Below are 23,810 nucleotides of genomic sequence, written 5' to 3' on the forward strand. Positions count from 1 at the left end.
TAAACCCCCTCTTGACATAGATATGGAATGGACACAACCAAGCCAAGGTCCACAGGAAGGAGGAATACAGTAAGGATCAGAATGGACTTAATGATATCCTATTCATGAACTATTGTGGTTAATAATCGAGAAAATGTGGCATTGGTGTGGAAAAAGTGGCCATGGTGGCTGCTGGGTGCGGGGAATGGGAGGAAGAGATGAGATGTGGAGGCCTTCTCAGGACTTGGAGTTGTCCTGGGTGGTGCTCCAGGGACAATTGCCGGATGTTGTATGTCCTCCCATGGCCCACTGGATGGAACGTGGGAGAGTGTGGGCTATGGTGTGGAACACAGGACATGGGGTGCAGTGATGCCTGGAGATGTACTCACCAGATGCAATGGATGTGTCATGATGATGGCGGAGAGTGTTACTGTGGGGGGAGTGGTGGGGTGGGGGCAGTGGGGATGAATGGGGACCTCATATTTTTTGAATGTAATATCTTTTTAAAAATTAATTAAATTGAGTAGAATTTGGAAAAAAAAAAGAAGACTGTCAAGGAGAAGAGATGCAAATGGAAAAGGTATGCTTTGCCAGGGGTCTAAGCTTCATTGGTGCTGATAATGAATAAAGGAAAGAAGATGGTGAAGAGGCAGCCACTGATAATGTATGATGACTGCATTGCTGTGAGAAAAGCCAAGGGAAACAAAATCCAAAGTAGTAAGGCCAGTTCCTTTCTATTTTTGACAGCTGCTGATACATTTCAATTCCTTTATTGAACCAGCAATATTCAAAGCAGTGAAGTAAGTAGAGAAGGGACATAACCAGTGGACCAATGAGATGGATGGGAAAGAGACTCACAAACATCCCCTGGGTAAGGCAAAGAGCCTGCAGAAAAAGATTGAATAGCATGTCAGCAATTATTTTGCTGACACTAAAGAAAGGATGAGGCTTCCTCTCATATACTTCAAATTCTATATCTTGAAACCAAGTGGCATTGAGAACTTTGCTAAGCACAAACAGGGGGAGCACCCAAAGAGCACTGAAAATTGATATAAGGAAGAATTCCAGCCACAACCAAAGAGGTCCATGTAGTGATGGATCACCAATAATTTGTGCTGTTACTCACTGAAGCACTAACTATACAGAGGACAGTGAAGCACCCCAAAATCTCTCACCCTGAATGATCCAGTAGCTCTACCACTGAAGCTCTGGCCCCCAGTCTGGTCCCTTTCCTGAAGCAGGCCTGCTTGGCTGCTAGGCACCTGGCTGCCTCCTCCTGCCTGGGCTTTCCTAGGGCCAGAGCCACTGCCACATTACAGAATATTGAAGAATCACTGTTTTGTTGACTTTACTATATCAATTCAGCAGATTCTGAGGATAAATCTACTCCCTTAAATAAATCTCAGCACTTATCTCTAAACAAACATGCAACAAGAAAGAGAAACAAGTGTGAGGAGGATGAGGGTTAAAATATTAAATCTCTTTCCTAGATTGCAATTTGCAGAAAGAGCTAAGGTGTAACAGCCATAAGAGTTTCTTAATTCTGAAGCCTTCATTACACAAACATAAGCAGCACTCAGTGGCAGGGGCAACTTGATGTCTCCCAACATGAAGAATGCCTAGAATCACTGCTTCCACATCAATGATATAATTTCTTCCATTGCTAGACTCACAGTAAGTTTATAGTAGAGTACCAATAAGTCTACTTTTGTCCATAGTTCATTCCCCAGTCCTGAGGATTATGGGATGGTAATGTCCATTCCACTTCTAATTGAGAAGGGGCTGTGATCTCATGGGGCCAATGGATGGGACTTTCTTGCGTGCAGTTCTAGTCTATCTTGGTGATATTATCTATGTTAAAGCAATGACCACTGCAGTTTCTGAGGGCAGGGTGGGGGAAAAGTAGATGTAATATGGGGGCATTTTGGGGCTTGGGAATTGTCCTGAATGACATCACAATTACAGGTGCAGGCCATTATATATCTTGCCATAACCTACAGAATTATGTGGGAGAGAGTGTAAACTTCAATGTAAACTGTAATCCATGCTTAGTGCTCCAAATGTATTCATCAATTGCATTAGCTCACTAATGAAGGATGTTGTTAATGTGAGAAAATGTGGGGGATGTGCGTGCAGGGCACATGGGAATTCCCTACGTTTTTTATCTGACATTTGTGTAATCTAAATATGTTTTTAAAAATGAATAAAAGAAAAAGAAAAAAAAGCTGGAACTCTCTGCAGAATACAAGGTTTGCAGGAACCATGTCTCCCACATGCTGTAACACTTAGGTAAATCCCTACTATTATGATAGGAAAGCAGGGGAGGAAAAGAAGTATCTTACTCTGTTACTCTACTTTATCCCAAGAACACTGTGCAGGAAGTGAAAACAATGAAATTTGGAACACCTATCAGTACTTTACATTTAATAATTTCTTAGGAAAAAAATATATTTGTAAGCAGCATATAGCACAGCATCAAATAATAATGAAACTGGGTAGAATGTGATCTGTTAAAATTGTGTCCAGCCACATGTTTGATTTTATGTCAAAAAGAATAAAATTAAATGAGGTTTACTTGTATGAAAGGCAGTACATATTATGCTGGCCCTGAGAATGTACCTTCCATCCTTTCCCTGCAAGGACTAAAGCACCGAGGGCCCAGCCAATGTTCTCTGAGATCATCCCCATGTTTGTGTGAAAGTCAGGAAACCTGTGGTCTACTCTGAGCAAGGACTAAACTTGGGAGCAATACTAAAGCAGATCAGGTCCTGGGAGGCAAAAGGATTCATGTGCAATTTTGTACTGAATAAACCTCAGTGGCCTTGCTCAAACAGGGAAAAATAAAATGCATTATGGGGGAAAAAGAGACAATCAAATCAGTGCTGAGTCTGGCATATATTCTTTTGTGTGAGGAGGAAGATTACATGTGAAATCCATTATGGTTTATAGGATAGTGACCCTGGCATAGACATCCTCTTGGTTCCAACCCGAATTACAAAGATTGTGCTGCTTGAAGAATCCCTGAGTTTGATTGGAAAATCAGACTGCTCTTAGCTGCCTCAGGTATCTGATCCTGGAGACCACTTTGGCTTCCTGGAGAGTCTCTGTTTGTGAGAGTGTTTCCTATGAATACAGTGAAATGTTCCTTCTTCAGATACTTCATTGGAAAGTGGAAAGCACACAGTCTTAAATCTAGAGAGGTTACCAGGAGGAAAAAATAGATTTAGTGGAAGAGCCAGACCTAAGAGGAAGCCAGAACTTAATGACCCTCTTCCCTGTTCCTGGGAGTGGGAACTGTGCTCAGTGTGTGCTGATTACCCTGAATTCTGACCACTTCCAGACACATGCAGGGTAATATTGAGTCTGGCCTCTCCCTGCCTCCCCTCCCGGTGTCTGTCTCAGTAATACACAGCCATTTCCTCAGCTCTGACTGTCCATCTGCAGATGAAGAGTGTCAGCGGCAAACCATCTAGGGATGGTGAATTGGCCCTTCAGAGTTCTGTACTGTGTATGGCAATGGGAGCATTGCTAATGCCTAAGACACACTCTAGCCCATTCCTGGAGCCTGCAGTACCCAGTTCATGTTTTATCTATCGGAGATGTATCCAGAACCTTCCAAGGAAACTGTCAGAGACACCCTGTACTGTATGAATTCTCACCTAGACTCCACCAAATAAACTCCTGCAAACACAAGCTTAATGTGTATTAATTTGTAGGAGTCTCTGATATTTCTGATATTTCATGTCATTGTCTTTTCATTGTTACTTCTGTACAGATGCATTTATTTTTTTATTTGCAACAGCCTTATTCAGATATAAATTACATGCAATAAATTGCATTTATTTATTATTTCCAGTTTGGCAAGTAATAGAATATGTGCATACCCATTAAACAGACATATTTAATTCCTTCCTCCAAATTATTCCCTCCTCCTACTCTGCCCTGAGATATCTACTGATATTATTTTTGGTTTGTTATTATTTAGTCTGAATCTTCCAGAATCTATATAAATTGAATTGTACAATATATTCTTTTAAGTTTCAATCTCTCAAAATTAAATATTTGAGATTTCACCCTTTTTTGTGGATGTCAGGCATGCATTGTTTTTTACTCTGAGTGGTTTTCCAAAGTTTGTTTATTAAAATGGGGTTTACCCACCTGTGCATGAGTACTCAGAAAGTTTCCAGTTTTCAGTTTTTACAGAGAAAACTACTCTTTAGCTTAATAATATAAAAATCTGAGAAAAGTTTGCTCTTATGAGAACAAGAAAGCTAGGCAAACTGAAAACCAGTATTTGATTTAGTGAATTAGATGATTATTCTAACTGCTGCTTGCAAGAAAGCCACTTTAACTTTAAATGCATAAAAGGGTAAAAAGTAAATTTAGTTATATATAGATATAAAAAACATGGACAAAAAGTTTATGTCTCAATATTAATTTTGGACAAAATAGATTTCCCAAAATTAAGATTATAGTAATAGAGACAGAAATTCTATAGTGAAAAGGGGACTGATTCTCCAAATCCCATTTGATGTAACTGATAATTGAAACAGACAAATCCACATTATAGTTTGAGACTTTGACACTCTACCCTCTATAATTGTTCAATAACTTGGAAGTTAATAAGGGCAGACATGGATAATAAGAATAAAATTTTCAGCCTCCTTAATCCAATTTCCACTTATAGAATAGTCCACTGAAAATCCACATAATATATGACCTATCCTGGCCAGAGCTGATTAGGAGATATAATAGCTAAATGCAATGAGGTATGCTTGACTGAATCTTTGTACAACAAAAAGAACATATTGCTGATATGACCTGGCAAACCCACTTCTAGGTATATACATGCTAGAATTGAAAATAGTGACTCAAACAGTGTTTGCACACAAATATTCATAGTGGGGTTATTGACATTACCAAAAGGTGGAAATAAACCCTTTGTCCATAAATAGATGAATGTACAATCACAATATGACATACACATATAGTAGAATATTAGGTTTTTAAAAGCAATGAAGTTTTGACTCATGCTACAATGTGATGAAACGTCAAGAGGTCATAACTAGAAATAAGCCAAACACAAAATACTAAATATTGTATCATCTCACTTATATAGAATAATTAGAATATTTTATATGTCAGAACTAGAAAACAGGGTACCAGGGGTGGGTGGGATTGGAAAATGGGGAGCTAATGCTTAATTGTAGTTAAGTTTCTGTTTGTAGTGATAGAAAAGTTTTGGTAATGATGGTGGCAAAATTGTGAATGTAATTAGCACCACTGAATTGAATAACTGAAAACTGAAAAATGGAATGTTCAGTTTGTGTATATATATATCATCAGGATAAAAAACAATATATATATATAATTTATAACACAAAGAGGGAGGTGTAAAGTAAAATATGGACTATAATTAATAGGAAAATTATAATAATATTTTCACCAATTGTAAGAAATTCATCACATTAATGCAAATTTTTAATTATGGGGGAAAAGCATGTGTGTGGGGATACATGAGAAACACATACTACTTGCAAGTATTTTTCCTGTGGACATATAAATACTTTAGTAAAAATTTTAAAAAAGAATAGTAGTGAAAATGATTCAATTATAATAATGTCGACAGTTGAGTAAATACAAATGTATCAATATTTTTTAATTTGGTCAAAAATGTCATGCTTATATAATAAGTACATATTAGGGAAGCTGGGGCAGTGCATCTGTATTTTCTTTGAAATTTTCCTGTAAATCTAAAATTAGTCAGGAAATAAAAGTTGTAAAAAGGAAAACACTATCACCAAAAATAAAAGAAAAATTAACTTATGCAATAGTTTTCTAGGAATTACATTACTCTACCCAAAGTTATGAATTTATATTTTAAGATTATGTCAAATTGTTTTATATGACAAAAATATTTTTTCATTAGCTATAAATGCAAAATACATAATTCTGAACTCCACAAACGCTGATGTTATTAACAATTTATTTGTTCTTGTACAGTGGATGAAAAGTATTACTATCCTTAGAGCTGCAAAAGGTAGAAACCCTGACAGGAGCCACAAAAAAATTCACACACACTGACAAATACATTTTACTTCCAAAGCTTTATTTATTATTCCCTTTATTTAAGATGACAATAGTAAAAATATTCTCAAATATTACATTTGTCTGACATGAAATTTGGCTTTATACTACATGCTTTGTTACACAGAATTCTTCTCTTTTTATACTTTAATACAGTATTTTAAAATTAATTTTTATGAGTTGTAAATTTCCTTTCATTAAAAAGTTTAGATATAGTGAAGATGAAAGAATTGTTCTGTGAAAGACCTTCATGTCCACTTTACTCCAAATGTTCTATCATTTATTGTTCATCTATCCATCCTGCCTTCCATCAATGCGGTTTTTTCTCTATTTAAAATTCTTACCATATTATGTTACAAATATAAATAATCCTTACCCATAAACACATATACATATAATAAAATGAACATAATTATTTTAGTAAAAAAACAAAACAAAACAATGAGCATGAGATCGTGCATTTAGGAAATTTTATTGATATTCTGTAAATTGCAGAGTGAGATGTTCTACTGCCTACTTATATCTGTTTCAGAAGATGTAACATGTAGTACACTATTTCTTAGTAACTTTTAAATTGCTTTATTGTCCCATTTAAGCTAACAGCACTCATTTTACTTTACAGGTACATTAATAAATATAATAATTAATGTGAAATGTTATTTCTTTGTAAGTTTTACATTTTTATATTATTTTATTTTCTAAATTATGCTAATGGTACTCATTTTATCTTATGATATATTAACTATAAGATAAGATGTCCATAAGACAAAAACAGTTTCCAAGTAAACTTGTCTTATTCAAGAGTTTGGACATAAACATTTTCCTTTAGACAGCATGACAGATACTTTGAGATACCTAATATGAGGCTGAGAATGGACATGTCTGGAAAAAATCATGCACCTGATATTTAAATATGGCATCTTTTGTTTTGAGATTTATTATACTTTTCTGTTGTTTTTTATTGTTGGTGGTTTGTATTTTGTCCTTGGAATGTGAATAAAAAGATCTTTTCATTCATGGTAAAAAAATAAAAAATAAAAAAAAAATAAATATAATAACTACTGGGACAGATCTTCAATATTATAATTTTCATTACTATATTGGTTGATTTAACATATTGAGTCTTCATAGGAATGATAAGAGCAATTATTTACATTTATTTTCTCTTTAGAATTATGTTGCATGCTTTTAAAAATACACTGTGTAGAAATTCCTCATCCAATTCACAGAATTTTGTGTAAAATTTCAAAAATGTTGACCTAGAATTAGTCTACAACCCCAGGATGGTAGTGTGCAAGGTGGCATTCTAAGAGTTGGCAACAACATTGGAGCTTTGTCTCTATTTTCTGAGCACGAGGGATCTCTTTAGTTTGTACGCAGCAGCAGGATAACAGGAGGATTTCTGCTTGGGCCCAGAAGAGGTGAATGGGGTGGGGGAGTCATTTCTGAAGGACTCTAATCAGGTGCAGAGGGCAGGTTGTTTGCAGGTGGATGAATGTATTCTATGGAGTGGAATTAACCACCCAAACTGGGATGAGGAATGAGAATGTAGAGAAGAAACTGATGCATGAAACACAGAGGAGATAAAGTAAAGGTACACATTTCATTGAATGGAGAATGGGGACATTTAAAGTTTCATGGATGATACAATCTGTCCTGCCTACCACAAAAAATGGATGGTGGAGAAACTGTCTTAGAACCAGAACACATGGAGACAAAGATAAGAGGAGGATACATGCCATTAAAATCATATTTTAGAGCCAAAAAGGAGATAAAAGAGAGAAGAAGAAAAAACACCCTCCTAAAGTACACTAGTCTTTTGAGAGAATCACTTCACTAGGCATGACTAGAGAGAGTGGAGAAAAATAAAAATTTTTACACATTACTGGAGTTTGGAATGAAATTACTTGACTCTGTAATCAGCAACAACCTACTGAAAGATATTGATGGTACCAATCTAAAAAAATGAAGGGTTGAAAATTGAATTGAAGTCCCGTTTGACATTGACCATTGTAAGATGAGGGAGATGAAGGATTTAAATAGGAAAACCCACAAGGCATCCTGTGGTGACTTAGCTGAAAAGGAGCAGGAAACTCCAGGGTCTAAGAGGCAACTCAGTCCCCTCTGCACCTCCCCTTGAGAAGGGCATTGTACACACTCTCAGTCAAAAATGCAGCCCAGCAGCTTCATGTGCCCTGCAGGAGAGTTTTGTGTCTGAGCTCACACTGACTTCCACTCACTGTGTTTCTCACACAGTAATACTTAACTGTGTCTTCTTTTAGGTTGGTCATTTTAAGAAAGACTGTCCTTGTTGGGTTGTCCCTGGAGATTGTGAATCTCCCTTGAACTAATGGAGAGTACCACTGATATTGTCCTGTTGTTTGACTCACTTCTGCCACCCATTCCAGCCCCTGTCCTGGAGCCTGGTGAACTCCATATATTAAGTAATCAGAGAAGGCAAATTCAGAGGCTTTGAATGAGAGACTCAGAAAACCCCTAGGCTTTCTCATGTCTCCCCAGCTAAACTTCACACAGAGAACCTGCAAACAGAGAAAACAGAGTGAGAACAGTTCCAAATAGAGTAGTTACAGCTGAACTTTATAGAGGAGGGAGGATACCTTTGACAGTGATGAGGAGGGCAGCTCAGATCAGCACAGTCCCCATGGTGGTGGACCCTTAGGAAGGACAGAGGCACAGGTGGGTTCTTCTTCAGCAGCTGCAGGAAAAGGAGATGAGCTGATTTTCATGAGCTGGGGAAGGACCTTATTTACATGTCTTTCTCTCTTTGGACAAATGAGATGCCCATCAGGGCTCCTCCCTCCCCTGCCTCTTGATCCCAGGAAAGGCAGGTAGAAAAGGATTCCTGGGGTCTGATGCACAGAACTACCCAGTCTGTCACCCCTTCCTTTTCTCAAAAGTGAACATTCTCTGGATACTTTTATGGACTCATCACCATTTATTTATTTCTTACTTATTTATTATTAATTAATTTTTATGGGTTGGTTTCTATAAAGGGAATTTATTTTTTAATTTTTTTACACTTTTTAAATTAAAGTTAATAGATCACAAAGAACATTTTAATCTACTAAGGACTTGAAAAAGAAACCAGCTCAGAGGGCACATAAATTTTATTCTAGTCTAAGGATTTGATAGAGCTATAAATCACTGTTATCCACACATACACAAAGTGTTTTATAAGAACGAAAGGAAATGCAGTCTTGTATATTGTCAGGATGACAGAAAATGTTTTCCAAAGTCCTGACACCAACCAGGTCAAGGCATCCCAATGTGCCTCTCTGCCCTGGTCCCTGTGCCTTGTGGGAAGTGGGAAAAGAATGTTCTCTATGTCTTAGAAAATGTTCTGGTATCAAAATTGTGACATGTCCTTTATACTGTTCTCCCTTACTTTATGGACCATTTGTGTCAAAGATCAAAAAGTCCCCTGACATTATTGGAACAAGTCACATGGACTGATGACTGCAGTTGGTAGAATTTTAGCTGAGCCCACTGTTGGAGACATAATGAAGGGAAAAGTCATTCCAAATAATAATTTGATTTTAAAAACCTGGCAAATTTGTCCCAAGAGTAAGAAATTGAACACCTATGTGTCTCTTGGAATTAAATACATAAATAATAAAGATATTAGTTAAACCAAATAAATTTCTCCATTAGAAATATGATATATTACAACCAATTTTTTCTTCATGTAATTTTCAAGTAATTATTCTTTTTTTTCCTCCCCCCATTGCAGCTTTTTGTGTGCTGTCTGCTCTCTCTGTCCATTCCTTGTGTGTTCCTCTGTGTCTGTGTTTATTTTTATTTACTCCCCCCTCTTGCAGCTTTTTTGCTGTCTGCTCTGTGTCCATTAGCTGCATGCTCTTCTGTTTTGTTTTGGTTTTTTTTGCTTGGCTCTCTTTCTGTTGCATCACCTTGCTGAATCAGCTTTCTGCAGCACTTCAGGCCAGGTAGAACTCTGCAGCATGGGGGCTGGCAGCTCTCTGCAATGTGTGGGTAAGCATATCTTCACAAGGAGGCCTCAGGATGTGAAACCAGGGCCCCAGGGCCTCCCATATGATAAAGATGGGGACTCAACTGGTTGAGCCACAGCTGCTTCACTATTCTTTTAATGTTCACTTAAAAAGATATAACTAATCTAATAAAATATACCTACCATCAATGAATTACACATTGAACAGTTCACCATGAAATTCTCTCCTGGAGATCACAAATGAGCCAATGTCCCTGCAGCCAAGAATTCTGTTTGATATTTTCCATATGGTGAAGGGAAATAAGTACTTGAATGGTATGAGGAAAACAAACCCTTCATTATTCATAAGTGATATGGTTGCTTTCATAGAAACAAATTAAAAAGCATTGACAAGCTATAAGAATTAGTAAAATATTTAACTAAGGTCCCTGAATAAAATATTTATAAGGAAACAAAAAATTTACTCATACTTCTTTTCTGTTAGGAATGAAATAGATAATAAGGGGGAAATATCATGACTTGCAAAAGTTTCAAGCATAAAAAATGACCTAGGTATCAAGGCCAAATATATGGCTATATATTTCCTCTTAAAACTGCTGAATATTATTAAAAGGAATCAAAGAGGAAAAATTAAATTGATGGACATAACTTATTTTTATATTGAAAAAATATTTCAAATGTTTCTCCTTCTTTACTTAGTTCAGAAACTCAAAGTAATAGCCATAAATCCCTGAACATATAGTTTGGATGTTATCAAATTTATTTTACAATATCTTTGGAAATTCACATATCAGAAATAGCTTATGACTAAGGTAAACTGAAAAATAACAGCCACCAAAAAACCTGGGGCACATTCTGGACCAGGTATCAGGGTACAACATTTAGGACTGTGTGGCATTGGTGAAATTATAAAAATATTTACCATGTGTAGTTATAAATATCAGCCTTGGTTTTCTATGGATATGCTTTGTATTATTATTACTAAGATCAATCACTGTATTGATAAAGGCCTGTTCAGATTGTTTAATTTCTCTCTGAGTCAATTTTGGTAATTAGTAACTTTCTAGGAATTTATCCACTCCACTAGGTTGTGAAATTTATTACAATTTTCTTGTACATAATATTCCTTTATAATAATATTTTTAAAATTCTGTAAAATCAGTCACTATGTTTTCTTTGCTTTGCCTTTTTCTTGCAATGTCTCTCTTCTCTGTCTCTTTTTATCCTTTGCTTATTTTATGGAATGTTTTGCCAACTTTGATGATCTTGATCTTTTCACAATATCTGATTTGGTTTCATTGATTTACTTTTACTGTGTTTTTATTCTTTATTTCATTATTTTCCACTCTAATTTTTAGTATTTCTATCTCACTCTTCATTTTAAAATTACTCTTTTAAAAGTAAAAGTTTACTCTTACTTTTCCAATGTTAAAAATGAGGATTAGCTTAATATTTTTGTTAACTTTATTTTTAACATAAGTGTTACATATATAAATTTCCATCAAGGTTTTACTTTATCCTCATCCATGCTTTTGTTCTCTTGTTCTTTAATTTTAATTAATCTTGATGTATTTTCTTATTTTATTTTTTATTTTTTCTTTGATAAATTGATTAATTAATGGGCCCATTTAAAATTTCTATGTATTTTTTTATTTTCAAAATTTTCTTCTATTTTTTGTTTCATTCCATTATATTTAGAGTACATACTTTATATTATTTTTATATCCCTTTAAATTTATTTAGATGCATTTTATGGCATATCATTGTCTATCCAATAAAACATTCCTTGTGTGCATATGAAGAATTTGTATCCTATTGTTGAGTGCAGCTTCTTTTGATGTCTCTAAATTCTATATTTTTAACAATGATGCCCAAGGCAATAATTGCTGTCATGGAGTAAAACCAAATACTTGGTCTGGTGAATGTAAGTCTATGTGTAGATGGGCTCTTTGAAGAGGTTGTTAAGGTAATGACACTGAACTGAGTCAAGAATCCTAAACAATCATGAATGTAGTCTTTATCAACTGAGGGTATTTGGGTCCAATCAACAATCAGAGACAGAAGGAGACATGTAGTATATATTACCAACAAATTAACTTTATATTCTCTAGAAAGCATGTTCCTGCTAGTGTGTTGATTTTGGACATTTAATCTCCAAAATTCTAAGATAATAACTCCCAGTTTTGCAATCCAAAAATTCTAATGTATGTGATATAGCAGTCCTGGAAAACAAAGAAAATTTTTGGTAGTTGGAACTGTGGTGCTCCTTTAACAATTAGCTAAATATGTGGATATGGTTATGAAACTGCATAATATGTAGAGGTTGGAAGATTTTTAGGGTGCTTAATAGTAGAGCCTAGTGGGACATGACTCCTGAGGATGAGCCTCCCTGGCACCTACCGAGCACCAGTTGATGATGTAACTAGAAAAAGACCTTGAATGAAGGGGTCAACCCAGACTGGCAGAATATTTCAGCCTATATGTAATATCAGGTTTAAAAACTGCCTTTTGAATCTGAGCCTCCTCTTGACATAGAGGTGCAATGAACACAACCAATCCAAGGTCCACAGAGAAAAGGTAGCATTGGAGTGGGAAAAGTGGATGCGGTGGCTGATGGGTATGGGGAATGGCAGGAAGAGATGAGAGGTGGAGGCACCTTTGGGACTTAGAGTTGCCCTGGATGGTGCTTCAGGGGCAATCACTGGACATTGTAAATCCTCCCAGGGTCCACTGGATGGAATGTGGGAGAGTATGGGCCATGATGTAGACCATTGACCATGGGGTGCAGAGATGCCCAGAGATGTACTTACCAGGTGCAATGGATGAGTCATGATGATGGGAGGGAGGGTTGCTGGGAGGGGAGTGGTGGGGTGGGGGTGGTAGGGTTGAATGGGACCTCATATTTTTTTAATGTAATATTTTTACAAAATCAATTAAAAAAAAACTGCCTTTTGGCTTTGGATAAAAGAGGGAATTGGAAAGGACAAGTGAGTTTATATGGCTATAAGTCTCCAAAAAAGAGTCAGGAGGTCACTAGAGGGGTAATGCTTATGCACACCTCAGCAGGGTACCAGAGATAGCCAAGGTACATGGAAACCCAGGTGCTGGTTCTCCTGAGGACTGCAAAGACCCACAGGTTCTATAGTCATGGCAGATGGCTCTGGAGTTCAGTGCCATGTCAGTTGGCCTTACTTTGGAGTTTGTGTTCCTGAGTGTGATGGAGTTGGACTCAGATATGACCTTTCTACACATACCTCTTCTGTTACTTTTACCAGACCTTGGTTGGCATTTGGGTTGGTGTATACTCAGGAGATCTGAATCTCTGGACTGTCCATGTGATGGCCAGGCCCTGTGCCTATGCAGACTTGCAGCTCCTACCCTCTGGTTTGTTGGACTTACCCTGGCCAGCTAACAGGGAGGTGAAGAGGGTCAACCACCACACCAGGGAGCCAAGAGTGCCTACAACTGCAAGTAGGAGAATTGCATCCAGCATCCATGTGGAATCTAAGTTCCCTCTTGATGTAGAGGGGGAATGGACATAACCATCCTGGGGTCCACAGGATGGAGGAAGAGAGTGTGGATTAGAGTGGATTTACTGGTGTTCTGCTGGGGAACTATTGTGATTAGTAAGGGAAGAAATTATAGTAGTGATGTGGAGAGGGTGGCCATGGTGGCTGCTGATATTAGGGAAATGGAAGAAGAGATATAGTGTGGAGGCATTTTCAGGATTTGGGGTTGTCTTGAGTGGTGCTGCAGGAATGGATGCTAGATGTTGTAGGTCCTGCCGTGGCCCACTGGGTGGACTGGGGTAGAGTGTGGACTACAGTGTGGATCACTCTCCATGTAGTGCAGTGGTGCTCCAGAATATATTTGCCAGGTGCAGTGGATGTGCTGCAATGATGGAAGATGTTTTGATGTGGGAGGGGTGGGGAGGGTGTGATGGGGAGTATATGGGGACCTCATATTTTTTTAATGTAACATTTAAAAGAAAATAAAGAAGAAAACAAAGAAGCCAACAAAATAATCAAATACAATTAATAAGAAAGTGAAATAATAATGATAGTTTTAAAAATTAAAAGCAAAATTTAAAAATTTAAAAATTGAAATAAAAAAGAATGAAATATATAAAATTAAAAAATAGTAAAATGATGAAATTTATAGGAAGAACACTAATGAGGAGGTATGACTAAAATAATTGATTTGTAGCACAGTAGGTTGGAAATGATTAATATAAATATATGAGAAGCTTATATGAATTAAAACCTTATATGAATTAGAATCATTAACAGTTCTAAAAGAGAAAAGCTAATTTCCAAAAGTAAATGAAATTATCTATAACAATTAGAAAAGATGCACAGCTTCATCATTAATCACATATTTGCAAAGTAAACCATGAATTATATTCTATCCATCAATTTTCCTGAAATTAACAATTTCGATGTTGTTCAGTGTTAGTAAATATTCAGGGAAACAGTATTTTTCATGGGCAATTTACTTGAAAACTTTGGAATCAATTACTTACCAAATGACATGAAAACTTTCACTTAGGAAATATACATATAAGGATTTATGCCATAAGTATAATGGCCAATAACCATGGAGATAATTTATAACTTGGATCATCATAGTCATTAATTTAATAGTAAAAGATTGAAAACAAAGGAACATCACGTTGGTAAATTTGTCAATTAATAACCATGGTATATCATGTAGAATTTATAAAATGATAAACTTTGAGCTTATCATGGAAATAAAATACATATATTTTAATGCATTTTCTGGATAATGCATAAGTGATTGTGTAATTTATGAAAATGAAAATTTTATGTTGATCATAAATGTGTGAATGTAGGATGATATACATTTTAACAGTTTTTCTTCTTCACCTAGACACCAAGTTCCACAGTAATGCACACAGTATAAACTCAATATATATTAAATTAATTAATGAATGAATAGATTAAAAAAATAGTAAAGCCTAGATTGCCTTTTAGAAACTGTTGCTAGAAATATATACTTTAAAGGTGATTCAGTTTAGCCTGTAGAATGAAAATATTATAACACTATTGGAAACTGGAAAAAAGGCAATCCTTGTTATAAAATGGCAAGGGAATTTGCAGAATGTGTTTTGTTATTAAATGGAAGGCAATAATTTTAACTGATGAATTGGGAATTTTAACTTAGGAACTTTCAAAACAAAGCATGGAGGTTGTGGCTTAGTTTCTCCTCATTGATCATAGTAAAATACAAGAGGAAATTTTTAGATATAGAATAGAATTGGGAGAGAATTGTTTTACTACAATATGACAAGGACAGCATAGTAAATGAAAAATCCTTTGCATAGCTCTGGAGTTTGAATTCAGGACACTTGATTTCTAATTAGCAATAATCTACTGAAAGAGTATTGCTAACAGCAGCCTGAAAAATGAAGAATTTACAAAATGAGTAAAATCCCTGTTCTGTATTAAACTTAATAAAGTGAATGAAAGCCAGAGGTTACTAAGGAAGCCAAAACAGAGTTGTAGGAAAGATTTTCTGCACAGTAACAGGAAACCCCAGATTCTAAGAGGAAACCTAGGCTTCCCTCTAATTCTACTCATGAGTTGGGCCTTGAGGAACCCAGAGAGGAGCTGAGCTCCCTGAAAGCATAGCCTCTCCTGCTGTCCTCCAGGAGGGGTTTGTGTCTCAGTGGCTCCCATTGACTTCCTCTCACTTCATTCTCACAGTGAAAGTCATGTCCTCAGCTGTCAGATTGGTCATTTCAAGAGAGATTATGGTTCTCCCAAACACTGATGGAGAGTATACTGAATATTTCTAGTTGATTGACGTACTATGAACACTCACCCTTTCCTCAGCCCAGGAGCCTGACAGATCCAGTTCATTATATAATCAGAAAAGTTGAGTCCAGAGTCTTTGCAGGAGATGATCAGAGGACACTGGGATGTCTTCTGACTTCTGTGGACTCTACCATCAGAACTTTGCATTGGACACCAGCAGACACAGAGAAAATAGATTGAGCTCAACCTACATAGAACAGTCAAAGCTGGGCTTAGTGAAGAAGGTAAGCTATCTTTCACAGTGATGAGGAGGAAAGCACTGATTAGTCAGTACCCATGTTGATGGACCCTGAGGAAGGTCCTGGGCAGGGGTTGGGATTCCCAACAGTAACTGCAAGGACAGGAGAGTCACTTTCCATGACCAGAGGTCAGGGCCACATTTGCATGTCTCTCTCCCTGTGGACATACTGTGCAGCCCAGGAAGTTCCTCTTTGCCCTTTTTCAGGATCTCAAAGATGCCTGGTGGCAAATGATTACTGGAACTTGATTATCAGGATTTCTCCACCTTTTCATCGCTCAAATGTGGATACTATCTCTCTGTTATCCTGGTATAGGTCCTAAAAACAATTAAATCCAGTAAGAGCATGAAGAAGAGGCTTTCACAAAATAGAGGAACATCCGACTGTAGTCTCAGCATTAATTCAGGCTTTTAAGCACTACTGTCTCCACAAAAGCAGTGTTGAATGAACATGAAAGCAAAAGCAGCTTTCACAACTTACACGGTTGGAGTAGGAAATTTCAAATATTCTGAAATCAGGTTGACATTTTGACACCTTAAAGCTCAGGTTTTGGTCACCCAAAGGTGTCTCAATATTCCACTCCCAGTACATTATGAGAAGCGAGAGAAGAATGTTTCATAGATCTGCATAAAGGACCTGGTTGATTGCTGATGTCAAAATCATGTCCTATCATTCATGTTAATACACCTTGTCTCTCTTATTGCTGAGACAACTGTTCCCAAGAACAAAGAGTGTGATGGTTAGGCTAGTGTGTCAACTTGGCCAGATAATTGTGCCCAATTTTTGGTCAAACAAGCACTTTGCTAATTGTAATATAAGGACATTTATGTGTTTTACTCATCAGTTAGTTTACTATACAGCTGGCCAGTTACATCTGTGATCAAACTGGGAGATTGCCACCAGCAAAGAGTGAAGTTTTACCTAATCAGTTGAATGCCCTAAAAGGGAAATGATTCCAGCATTCAGGGAGATTTCCCAGCTCATCTTTGGACAGCCGACATCTCCCAGTCTCATCAAGGACTTTCATTGGACCTTCATTGGAGCCCCTGGGTTGCAGCCTGCCTGCGGAACCTGGACTTCTGCATCCCCACAGTCATGTGAGAGACCCATAAAATTCTGTTGATTCTATTTAACTAGAGAATTATGACAATACAAAGAGACTCTCAGACATCCTGAAAAATGGCCACTTGAAATGAAAAGGCAGTTTGTGGCATCATTACTGAGAACTTCACTGACAGCAGGACTTCACTTTATCAATATTGGTTTCCAACTCTCCTCTACCTCAGTGTAAAGAGGAAGGAGGTGATTAAGAATAAAACCTCCAGCCTGGAATATCTGGTTTCCTATCTCAGGGACCATGCATAGTTTTTCTGCTACTCTTTACATAAGTTTTTTTCATCTGCATAAAAGAATCCTATACTAAATACCTCAAAGAGTTATGAGGGATTTTTGTGAAAGTTATCTACATTATCAACATTTTCCACAATTTTTGAATAGTGTCTCTTTCAGAATCTGGAAAATTGTATGGGAGAGTGAATCACTGAGTGAATAATTGATTGAATGAATTATCTCCCTATCTTAATAGGAGGCAGGGAATATGATGTTCCTGGAACATGGTAGAGGGAAGAGGACAAAGTTTAAGAGTATATAAATCTTTAATTCATGGATAGGGATTTATGCTTTATTAATATTTAGCAGTAAACTTGGTTTGTTAAAATACGTTATAGAGAAGAAAAAGAAATATTTTGGAAAATTTCATCTTCCTTATTAAAGAGAGAGCATCACTACTGGAATAATGAAGCTTAAAATATTTTATTGTTCTTATTCTTAAATATTCTAAAAGTTAATTTTGTAAAGCAGTGACAGTAATAATTCATTGGTTGATTTTAGCATAAGTTTATGTGAAATTAATGACAGCAATTTTACAAGTGACAGAAGGAAAGAACTGGAAATGTTTTTTTTTTAATATTTTGCTCAGAGTAGATGTAAATTCGGAATAATGTTCTGTGAAGGAGGGCTAAAATTAATTAAATATGTGTATTTTAAACTTTAGGAACACCACTAAAGACAATTTAAAGTATAGTACAGTTGATACGTTACAAGGAACATTGAAATGAAAAAAAAAGTCAAAAGAATGCTACATAGATCTTATGGAGGTATCATTGAAACTAACTTCAAACCAGTGTTCTAGGAAATCATGTGACTCTGACTTGAAAGTTTGAATGCAAAGATAATATTTTCCTCAGAAAGTCAAATAAATGAGGATAGAAAAAGACTGATTTCCCAGGGGTGGGGGGAAGAAGAAAACCAAAATCTTGACATGAAGCTCTTCCCTAGATTCCGTCTGCATCTGCCCTTGGGGCTGGGACATGTGGTCAGAATTTCCTCAGTGTTCCCTAGAGTCTGGACACATCCTGGCTTCCTCCAGTGCTGAAGCTGTTTCCATGGAATGTGCACAGCAGATGTCTTAGGATCTTAGGTTGTTTATGGACAAATTCCTTGACTCAGCCATTATTTGATGATTGCAAATATGAAAATTGCAATCACCAAGTAATGGTGAAACAACTCCTGGAACGTTTTGAAATATGCTACAAAATTATACCTTTATAATTTTTGACACCAAGTATGAATATTGCATAGTGGTTAGACTTAATTTATGTTAAAAGAGAGGGAAATTTTAAACATTTGGATTTTTCTAGAGTACACAGAAAGTTTTAAAAGTTTTTAAAATTAATTTATTGAAATATATCACCCACGCAAATGTACTTAAGCAATAAATGTATAGCAGTAGTTGTAAACTTACAAAACAAACATGTATAACATTATACAGTCCTGTCATAACTCACCCTACCACCAACACCTTACATTGTTGTTAAACCCTTTGAACTAATGATTAAAGAGCATTGTCAAAATATTACTATGAACCAAAGTATTTCCCCCCAACACTCTCTATTATTATTATCTTTATATCATTTATATATGAAAATACATAAACAAGAGTATAGTAAAAGTTGTGAAGTTACAAAAGTTGTGAAGTTACAATACATAACACTATACAGGGGTCCCATACATCAACCCTCCACAAACACCTTGCATTGTCATGAGATGTTTGTTACAAATTATGAAAGAATATTGTCAAAATCTTACTACTAATTATAGTCCTTATTTTACATTTGCTGTGTTTTTCCCTCAACACACCTTATTATTATTTTTGAATATATTTTTTATGACAGAAATTGTAAACCCTAAAACAATCATGCACTTACGTAGAATTCCCAAGCAACACCCATCTATCAACATACCTCTCTGAAGTGGAATATTTATTACAGATAAGATAATAATATTTGATTGTTACCATGTCCATAGTATACATTTGGCTCACATTTTCCGTACTGCCCCATTATCAGCACAGCACATCTTTGGCATAGATGCAAGAATATTATATTATTATTACTAACCACAGTCCATAGGTCACTCTAGCTGGATTTTTCCCATGCATTCCCAACACCCTGCAGTAATGATATACATTTGCTCTAGTTCACAAAGGACACTCCTGCATTTGTACCATCAACTACAATTCTCATCCACCCCTTGGTTTACTGCATTATTCAGTTCCTAGATTATTCTCTAGCATACTGTCAATTGGCATTTACATCTCTAGACTACAATTTCAGTCACATCCCTATTTATAAGCTAGCTATCACTATTTTTACCATCCTTTCTATACATGTCCACACTTTTACAGTAAAGCTAATTAAAACTTCTACATACATTAAACATCATGGTCCAGCTCAGTCCTTCTCTTATCTCCATTAAGAATCCACCATGTCTTAAAGATATTTTCCAATAATTTCTTCTAGAAGTTTTATGGTTCTTGTTTTTATTTTTAGTTTTTTGATCCATTTTGAATTAATTTTTGGATAAGGTGTGAGATAGGGGCCCTATTTCCTTCTTTCAGCTATGGATGTCCAATTCTTTCAGCACCATTTGTTGAATGAATTGTTCTGCCTGAGCTGTGTGGGTTTGACAGGCTAGTCAAAAATCACTTGACCATATATGTGAGGGTCTGTTTCTGAATAATAAATTTGGCTCTATTAGTCTATGTATCTATCTTTATGCCAGTACCATGCTGTTTTTACCACTATAGGTTAGGTATTATGATTTAAAGCCTGGAGATGAGGGTTCACTTTTTCTTTTATGATGTTTCTGGCTATTCAGGACCATTACCCTTTCAAATAAATTTGCTAATTGTGTTTTCAATTTGTTTTTTTAATGCTGGTGGAATTTTTATCAGGGTTGCATTGAATCTGTATATCAATTTGACTAGAACTGACATCTTAATAATATTTAGCCTTCCAATCCATGAGCACGAATGTTCTTTCATTTACTTAGGACTTTTGATTTCTTTTAACATTAGGGTGCAGTTTTCTGAATACAAGTGTTTTACATCATTAGTTAAGTTTATTCCTGACTACCTGAGTTTTATCTGTCATATTTTATTTTCACCACTCCTTTGACATTTAGTTACTTTTATTGTTATAATCTTCATTTCTAGACTCTCTTCCAGGCCTCTCTCTCCTGTCTTTTCTTTTCAGGCTCTAGCACACCCTTTAGTATTTCCTGAAATTCTGGTCTCTTGCTTAGAAATTCTCTCAGTTTCTATTTATCCATGAATATTATAATCTTGCCCTCAGTTTTGAAAGACAGTCGTGCTGGATATAAGATTCTTGGTCAGAAGATTTTCTCCCATAGTTTCTTAAATTTATCAGACCGCTGTCTTCTTGCTTCCATGGTTTCTGGTGAGAAACCAGCACTTAATCTTATTTGGTATCCCTTATATATTATGCATTGCTTTTCTCTTGCTGTTCTCAGAATCCTCTCTTTGTCTTTGGCATTTGACATTCTGATTAGTATGTGTCTTAGAGTTGGTCTATTCAGATTTATTCAGATGGGAGTACATTGAGCTTCTTGGACATGGGTATCTATGTCCTTCAATAGGGTTGGGAAATTTTCTAACATTATTTATTTGAATATTTCTTCTGCCCCTTTTCCCTTCTCTTCCCCTTCTGGGACACCCATGACATGTATGTTTGCACATCTCTGGCTGTTGTTTAGTTCCCTGAAACCTTGTTCAATTTTTTCCATTCCTTTCTCCATCTATTTTTTTGTATGTTTACTTTCAGAGGCCATTTTTTCAAGCTCACCAATCTTTTCTTCTGCCTCCTCAAATCTGCTATTATATGATTCCAATGTCTTTTAATTTCATTTATTGCACCTTTCATTTCCATAAGAGCTGCTATTTTTCTATGTATGCTTTCAAATTCTTTTTGTGCTCATCCAGTGTCATCTTAATATCCTTAATCTCTTTAAACATCTCATTGAATATATTAAGGAGATTTGTTTGAGCATCTATGATTAGTTGTCACAACCCTTTTATGTCATCTGGAGGCTTATCTTGTTCCTTTAACTGGGTCATAGCTTCCTGTTTCTTGGTGTGGATTGTAATTTTTGGTTGGTGTCTTGGCTTCTGGATTACAAGAGTATTTATTCTGGGTGCAGTTTTTCTCTTTGTTTAGGGCTTCATGCCCTTTCTCCTTTGCTGGTTGTGCAGTAGGAGCCAAGGATGTAATTAATGCAATAAACTGTGGAGGCTCAAACTGCCTCATTGCCCCAGGGATGGATGAAGTTTCTCCCAACTTTCTCTTTTCCCAGAGGTAGGAACAGAGTCACAGTTGTAATAATACAAGTCATGCAGGCCTTTGCGGCGCCTTGCTCTGTCGGTGGCGGTGGGGTCTGGCTGCGGACGAGGGGTCGGTCCATCTTGGGACGAGGGGTCGGTCCCGCTTGGGATGAGGGGTCGGTCTGGCAGCAGACGAGGGGTCGGTCTCACAGGGGTTGCGCGGTTCGGCTGACGGGGTCGCCCGGTGAAGCCGGCGACGAAGGGGTCTCCCAGAGAAGCAGGCGACAAACTGGGGACAAGGGAGGCCAGGCCCTTGTCGGGGGCTCTCAGGACTGGAGGGCGCACGGCAGAAGAACTACCATGGAGACGAGGTAAACACGCAGGTCCAACTTTATTGAGGAAGTGGCTACAGTTTTATAGGGGCTGGGGAAGGCTGATTGGTCGAAGTTATGCCATGTTCTGATTGGTTGTCGCAAGCAGTTACTGGGGAGAAAGGTCGGTGGGAGGTACTGGAAGGGGGAGGGGTGGTGGTTAGGGATTGGCTGTTGCTGTTGCTGGGGGAAGTGGCAGGGTTTAGGGATTGGGGGCTGCTGTTGCTGGGGTAGAGGGCAGACTTGAGTTTCCCACCTTGCGCCTGGCTGTTGCTGCTGTCGGGGGGGGGGGAGGCAGACTGGAATTTTCCGCCCTGCGCCTGCACAGGGAGAAAGAAGAAGAAGGGTGTTGCCTCATAAGGCATCGTGTGGCACTATCCGGGAGGAGGGGTGGCCGCGGAAGCATGGCTGCCGAGAAGGGGAGACCCGAGGGCACTCTGTGCCCATGCCGAGCTCCCTTCAGGGGTGGCAGTGAGTCCGACCAGCCACCCTATTATGGGGGCAGCGGCTAGGAATTAGGCCTACCGCGACTGCTCCCCCGCCAGGCCAGCAAACCACACTTCAGCCCGAGGGGTGACCGCAGGCCTTGAATGTAGTTGCCCAAAGAGTCTGGTGAAGCTTCACACCAGTTTCTCCCCTGCCTGGGGTGTGGTTGGAGCTGCAGGTGTGGGCAGCAATCTATGCAGTACAGGTCCAAGATGACCACAGTTGCCCCAGTAGACTTTTAAATATTCAGTTTGTGCGAGCCAAAGGTACCCTCAGTTACCTGGATAGACTAGTGCTGAGGTTGACAGCCTCTTCCCTGCCAGAGGTGGAACTGAAGACTAGGCTAGGGCTGCAGGCTTATCCGCGTGAAAGAAACCCCATTTCCTACCTTCACTGTGATATTTGGTCAGGCTGGCTACCCCTCAGGCTGGGGGTGGAGTCAAAATGGTGACCATTGGCATTTTTCTGACTTGGACAAATTCACACCCCAGCTGTTCCTAGGGTTTTTCCTTAGCCATCTGAGTCTACCATTCAGTAGCTGAAATCAGCAGCCAACTGTCTCCTCCTCCCCTGTTTTTGGGAAATGGAGCTTCCAATTCCAGTCACAGAACAGCTCCTGGGGCAGCTTGCCCTACCAGAGTAGGATAATTACCAGACTCTGAGGCTAGGCTGACAACTTCCTGGAGAGGTTGGTGAAGGTCCCCATAGCTTCCTCCCTGTCAGTGGTGGCACTGGGTCTTAGGCTAGACCTGCAATCTGACCTGGATGGAAAGAAGCTAGTCCCCACCAGCACTGGGATTTTCAGTCTGCCCCACTTCCCCTTGTGCCAGGTGCAGAGTTAAGATGGCAGCTCCAGACCTCTTTCTGACTTGGACAGGCTCAAACTTTAGCTGTTCTCAGATTTATACTTTAGCCCACTGAATTTTACTCATCAGTAGCTTAAGTTGGTGCCCAACCATTTCTTCTTCCCCCATTTTTGGGAAGTGGAGCTTTCAGTTCCAGCCCTGGCACAGCTCCCAAGGTGGCTTGTGCCTCTGGTGGAGGATAGACACTGGCCTCTGGGGATTGGAGAGCTCTACTTAAAAGTCTTCTCTGCATATGGGCAGCCTCCTTTTTCCATTTCTTTAAGGATGTTGCAGGAAG

The 23,810-nt window shown here is 37.8% G+C and overlaps 1 pseudogene; it reads right to left on the reverse strand.

The window, feature by feature from the left end:
- Positions 1 to 531: 531 nt before the first annotated feature.
- LOC139436957 (etoposide-induced protein 2.4 homolog) overlaps positions 532 to 23,810 on the reverse strand; it is a 48,868-nt pseudogene continuing 25,589 nt past the window's right edge.

The sequence above is a fragment of the Dasypus novemcinctus genome, chromosome 19, assembly GCF_030445035.2.
Source record: "Dasypus novemcinctus isolate mDasNov1 chromosome 19, mDasNov1.1.hap2, whole genome shotgun sequence".
NCBI classification, from domain to species: domain Eukaryota; kingdom Metazoa; phylum Chordata; class Mammalia; order Cingulata; family Dasypodidae; genus Dasypus; species Dasypus novemcinctus.